The sequence below is a fragment of the Rissa tridactyla genome, chromosome 12 (genome assembly GCF_028500815.1).
Source record: "Rissa tridactyla isolate bRisTri1 chromosome 12, bRisTri1.patW.cur.20221130, whole genome shotgun sequence".
NCBI classification, from domain to species: domain Eukaryota; kingdom Metazoa; phylum Chordata; class Aves; order Charadriiformes; family Laridae; genus Rissa; species Rissa tridactyla.
In genome coordinates, this window is record NC_071477.1 from 2,569,792 (window position 1) to 2,575,791 (window position 6,000).

The window sequence follows — 6,000 nt, forward strand, 5'->3', positions numbered from 1 at the left end:
TAGGCTCACTGCAAACAATTCTCTGGAACCTGAGACTGGATTTTTAAAAACAAATAGGTTTGTGGTGGGTTTTTTTTTTCATTCTTTCCTTGTAAAAACAGCTGTAGGATGTAAATCGTCCCACTGAGTCAGCGCAGGATGAAGCAGAAAGAAGCCAGCCCCCGTAGCTTGGTGGGTCGCTAACTTCAAAGCTGAATTTAGCGGTTTGAGTGTTGCTGCTGTTCATGCCGGGGAGCTTCCATCGACGGCTGCCAAGCGAACGAGCTCCCAGTGTACGAGTACAGGCGGCACGATGCTGTGTTTCCAGGAATCCGGCAGCGACTGGGTACAACCCCAAGCAACCTTTTCTCCCTGTTTCCTGAAACGAGGGAAACTCCGCAGCGGGGGGACAGCGGGAGCCTGAGTAGGTTTTGGCTGGAGATGCTCCTAATCGATACGCAGGGATGCTGTTTGGGAGCAGGGCTGGACTCCTCCCGGTGCTGCTGCGCAGCCGCTACAAATTCTGGTCTGAAGCACGCTCCAATCCTAACCGCTGCCCCCTCCCCGGACAAAAGGGAGGTGGTTTTGCATTTATACCAGTGTTATTGCACAAATGTAAAGCATGACTCTGAGTCTCCAATGCTCAACTCACGCTCATTTTCCTCCTGGAGCTCCTGCTCTACCTTAGAGGAAGCCCCGGGCTGTGTGGACACGTGTCTGAGCAGTCAGGGGTTGCTGGAATAAGGAGCTGGTGTGGAGCTCCTTATTCCAGCCTGCGAGTTCTTCTTCCAATATTATATGGGGAGTAGAGTCACCAAAATCACCGGGATTTTTCTACATGCAAGAACTGCAGGATTTGGTCTAAGCATCTGATATGAGACAGCGTTTTGAAGTACATATGTGGGCTGGGTGTTACATTTTTTGCAAAATCATGGCCCAAAATCAAGGAAAGATAAACAGGTCATGAATATATTTAGGCTGGGAACCAGAAGAAAGAACAGCCTTCCAGTTGGAGGAACTGCTAGTGTTAAGATAAGGCACCAGAAATTTCTGTGCACATTTTTCCAGCCGAAGCGGGGTGTGGATGGGGATCTAAGAGCCCTCACGGGGGACCAGGCTGGTCTCTGGAAGCCTGGGAGGATGACGTGTATGTGCAACGTGCATCCAGAGCTTACTGTCCCTTCTCTCCTGAACGGGCTCTAATCCAAGGACCTTGTCCCAAGGATCCTATTCACCCCTTTTAAATCCTCTCCTTAAACCAACACACCCAGCGGGACCAGCACTCTTTGGAGCTAAGCTTCACACTCACCACATCCATCTAAAGACCAGCCAGCGTGGTTCTGGGACTACGCATTCTCCTGAGCTCATCTTCCCCCTCCTATTTAGTGCGTCTCCAAAAATGCCCAGAGGTACCATTCCCTACGTGTTTCATGTGCAAGAAATGACGAAACCCTTCCTCACCGCACTCACACATGGGACCCCTCCTGCTCTCCCCTGGCCCATCCATCTCCATCGCTTGCCTCCTGCATCCCAAGCCCATGAACTGGGTTTGACTCGAGCCCTTGGCCCCATCAGTACATTATCGAGGTGACCTGCGATGGGTTTCGTCTGCTCCAGCTCCAGTCGGAAGCCCTGGTTTCCCTTGGCCGCGGCTGGAGCGGAGCGGCCGCGTCCCCTGGGTTCCCGAGTGCTCCCCCGCGGGGGGTGACGCAGTCCTGCACATTTCTAGTTACAGCAGAATAACACGCTGAGCCCCAGGAGGCAAACATTGCCAACAGACCTCTGTGCCGATAACTGAGTGCCCTGGAAAATGACTCAGGCCCTCCTGCGTGACACGACGTATTTAAAAAGCAGGGAGCCGACTGGTTTAATCATATATAGCTCTGCGCTGGGGGGGGCGTGTGCTGGCATCACGGGAAGTGTATGTGGTGTTTACGCGTGGATTTGTGAATGAAGGAATCAAACCCCTGAAGCACATGGCGCGGCGCCACGTGCTGTTATTAATAGATCAATAATTCTCACGGGAGGATCTTGTAAAACGTGTTTTCTGGTGAGGTCCCGCTGGAGATCAGCACATCCAGCAGCGACGTGGCGGGGTGTGCAGCTCAGCCCTGCCGGGGCTGGGGAACTCGCGGGGGGTTGATGGCAGTGTCGAAGGCAGAGCAGAAAGCCGGGATGCCCAAGGGATGTGGGAGGAACATGCACTTTGGCTCAAAAATTCCTACGATAGACTTTGCTCGAGAGAAAGGAGCAAAGGAACGCCCCAGATCTCTCCCTTCCGAGAACCACCACCGCAGGCTGGACTTCCTAAACCCACCCAGGACTGCATGGCACCCTTTCAAAAGCGTAAAGCTTTGCCCCTGTGCCCTGTGCTGGGCACCCGGGCAGTCCCTGTCCCCGCAAGCCCCCGGCTGCCGCCGCAGAGCACCGCGGGCTGCCCGGCCGATGCTGCCTTTTCCACGTGCGCAGGATGCGTCTGACCTTGGGCAGGACCTACCCAAAACGCCCAGCCTGCTTCAATCCCCAAAACAGGACTTAAGCAAGACTTCAGTAATGCCTGGAATGAGTTTTCCTGCGATGAACCGAGGAGTGAAGCCGCGTTTCCAAAGCCAGCACTATAAATGGGCATTACTTACGGATCAGATCTCGGTTAAAAGCATTTCACTACGGAGAAGATGGTGCTCGGTCTCACGAAAAAGAGCACGAATTAAGTCACCTTCAAAATATCTATTGCCATAGAGGCAATACCACCGCAGAAGGTTGTAAGGGGGAAGGATTTGATGTGCATTTCTCTATTTTTGGTGCTTTTGGTTCCTGCGCTGCAGCCAGCCGCGTCCCCAGCACAGTTCCCTTCTGCTCCGAGCTCGCCGGAGCTCCTGCTTCCCTGCACAGCACCGGCTCCGTCACACACGCAACAGAGGGACCTTTGTGCGGTGGCAAACTTTTTTATTTATTTTTTTTTTTCCCTGAGATGGAGGTTTATACTCATAGCTAGACTTGCACCAGCTTATTTCTTACAAGAATTTACAAACCAAGTCTAGAGAGTAGCTGAAAACGTCAGTTTTCTGCTGGGTTTGGCGGGAGGCTGGTGCAGGGGGAGGACCGGCGGGGTCTGGGAGCTGAGCGCCGTGATCCATGCTGCGAGGATGGCTCCGGGTGGGGAAGGAAAAGAGGTGCCATGGTCTGTTATTGGAGTTGTTTTGCACGACAGGCAATGAGGGAGCTGGTCGTTGCTATTTTGCATGGACTATACCCCATACATATAAATACTCACGTTGTCGCCCTTTCAGATTTGTGTGGGATTTCAAATCCAGCCCCTGGCCGGAGCCGACCCCGGCTCTGCTCTGAGCCCGCTCCTCTGGGAACCAGTGCAGCGACCCAGCCGTCCTACCTCCATGGCGTCACTGCTGACCTCACAGCTCTAATTTGTCTGAACAAAACAACCGCGAGCTGCCGGGCTCCCACAGGGACTGTTCACGGGACGGCTCCTCTTCTGCTTTGCTGCTCTATGGGGTGTAACTCTAAGGGTAATTTCAGCGGCTTTTTGGAGACCGTTGTGTAAAAATTGTGGCAGGAAAAATGGTTTAACTCTGCAAAAAAAAAAAAAAAAAAAAGCACAGATCCCTGGGTCTGCTACAGAGAAGCCTCTGGGCGTCGTTAAACGAACTCCAGGGAGGTTATTAAGCGGCTGCCGTGCTCCCGGGGCAGGCAGGATCAGTCCGTCGGGCTGAACGCTGCCCGGTGCGTTCCCAAAACCGCGTTCCCTCCAGCAGAGCTGAACCTGCCTCCGGAAAAGCTCTGCCAAGCTCCAGGGCTCCTCGCGGGCCTCAGATCCCTTCCTTACAGCAGGATAGCTCGGGTCTGAGGCTGCCTGCCTATCACCGAATCCATACACGCATTTATCTGCCACGAATGACTTGAACAAAGACTGACAAGCATAATTACAAGAGTTAATGGGCTTGAGCAATTACCCATGTTTCCACAACGTGGGGGGGGGAAACAGCAAGGCAGGGGCTGGGGAGGAGCAGAGTTTCCAGGGCTGGACCAAGTGCCGTGTATAAAGTTTATTTCACTTCAGCGCTTTGCCCAGAGCTGACAAAACTGTTTTGTTTTTTTTTTTTGTTTGTTTTTATAGTTAGGGGATCGCCCTAACTAAGAAATGTGTATCCCTGTCAGCCCCCCAGCCCCAGGCTGCACGGAGGTCGGGGGCATCAGCTGAAAATACCTGCTGGAAAAAGGCAAGAAGCAACATAAAAAAAAAAAGTAAAAGTCCAATAAATGAAGGTGAATTCTGTGGTGGTCTTGTGCAATGGGAAGAAAAAAAAAACAATCTCTGTGGAAAAAAAAGAAAAGAAAATGAGGAGTTCATTATTTTTGGCAGGACTTGGGCACATTTTGCTTATCAAGGGACCATCATAGGGAGGGGAATATTTTATAGTCGCTTAAAAGTTCCCTCCCTACTTCAGTTCTGCTGACCCCGGGCCACCTCCCTGCAGTCTGAGGGGCCTCTCTATGGGATTACTTTTAGAATTTTTATTTTTTTTTTCCTGGATGGGCTGTTTTTAAAAGATGTATCCAGTTCCCCACGCGCGTTCTTGTGCTGCTCTGGGTATTTCTGCCCCCTGCAAGTCATTCCGAGCCAGGGACAGACGCGGTCCTGGCTGCTGGGGACCGAAAGGGGAAGGTGTCCCTTGTGTCCCCGATCCACCTTCCATGGCCGTGATCCGAGGAACCCTTTGAGCTGGGATGAATCGACCCTGCACCCCCTGCCACTGCCCGTCCCCTCCTGGTGCCAGCCCCTGTGTGCTGCGTCCCTGTCACAGCGCTGGGATGCAAAATGAGAGGTGGACCTTGCCCGGGCTGAGCTGCTCCCCAGGAGGAGGTGTTGTGCAAGCTGGGGTCTGCCCAGAGGGTGGTCGTGCTGTGAGAGCCCCGGGCTCCCCCCTGCGCTGCCCACCCGCCTCCCCCGGCTTCACCCGCACACGGGGCATCGCCGGTGCTGGGGATGGAGCTGCCGCCTTCGCCGTTGGACCCATTGCCGCCCTATAACCTGGACATCTCAGGCATTTCTGAGCACAGACATTGATTCCCAGAGTATCCACTGCCGGTGGATAACTCACAAGCCAGGACTTTGCTCCTCGGCAGAGTACAATGAAAGGATTGAGCCCACTGGAGCATCTCCGGCCGAGCACAGCCTCTTCTGCATGGGTTTTTTTGGGGGGAAGCGGTTGCCACAGCAGTCAGTACAAGTGAGATACAAATTCCTGCTGTGACTCCAACCTGTCAACCCTCGCTCTGTTTTTCGGGGTCACTCGATGCTGAAGGAAAACTTGCCCATGCTTAACCCATCAGAAAAAAATTGTTTAAGACCAGTTTATCCACTTGAAAACAAGCCCCCAGCAACCCTGCCAAGGCGAGTGTGAACCGCTGAGCCGGCGCTCTGCTGTGACCCACAGAGGGGTGTCACACACCTGCCTTTTCCGGGAGGGCAGGACACCCTGGGGACAGGCAGGACACCCCGGGGACAGGCAGGACACAGACCCTCCCTTCCCGTGCGCTCCTCCCTGCCCTCTGCGGGGACATGTCCCACCTGCCCGCCCACGCGCTGGCTCCTCACTTAACGGGAAAAGAAAACCACGGGCTTTCTCCAGGTCAAACAAGGTCCACACGTGTAAGAAACCTGGGTAGGGATTTAATCAACGCAGGTTTGTGTGGGGGGCCCCGTGGTGCTCAGCTCGGTCACCACCCTTCGGCCAGCCACCAGGACACCGAGCACGGGGAGCAGGTCTGGGTAGTGCGTTCTCCTTTCGTGAAATCCCAGGGAAGAACGTGGTCCTGATCCAAGGTGAGTGCTGCAAAGAGGGCATCTCCTCTTCCTAGCGCCAGCCTGAGGGGCTGCTCCGGCGCAGGAACCTGCTGCTCCACCAGCAGTGACCTGGCTGCTCCAGGTATCCCCTGCAGGGCTCTTCCTTGCCCAGCCTCTCCCGGCGCACCCAGTGAGGATTTTCAGGGTGCCGTAGT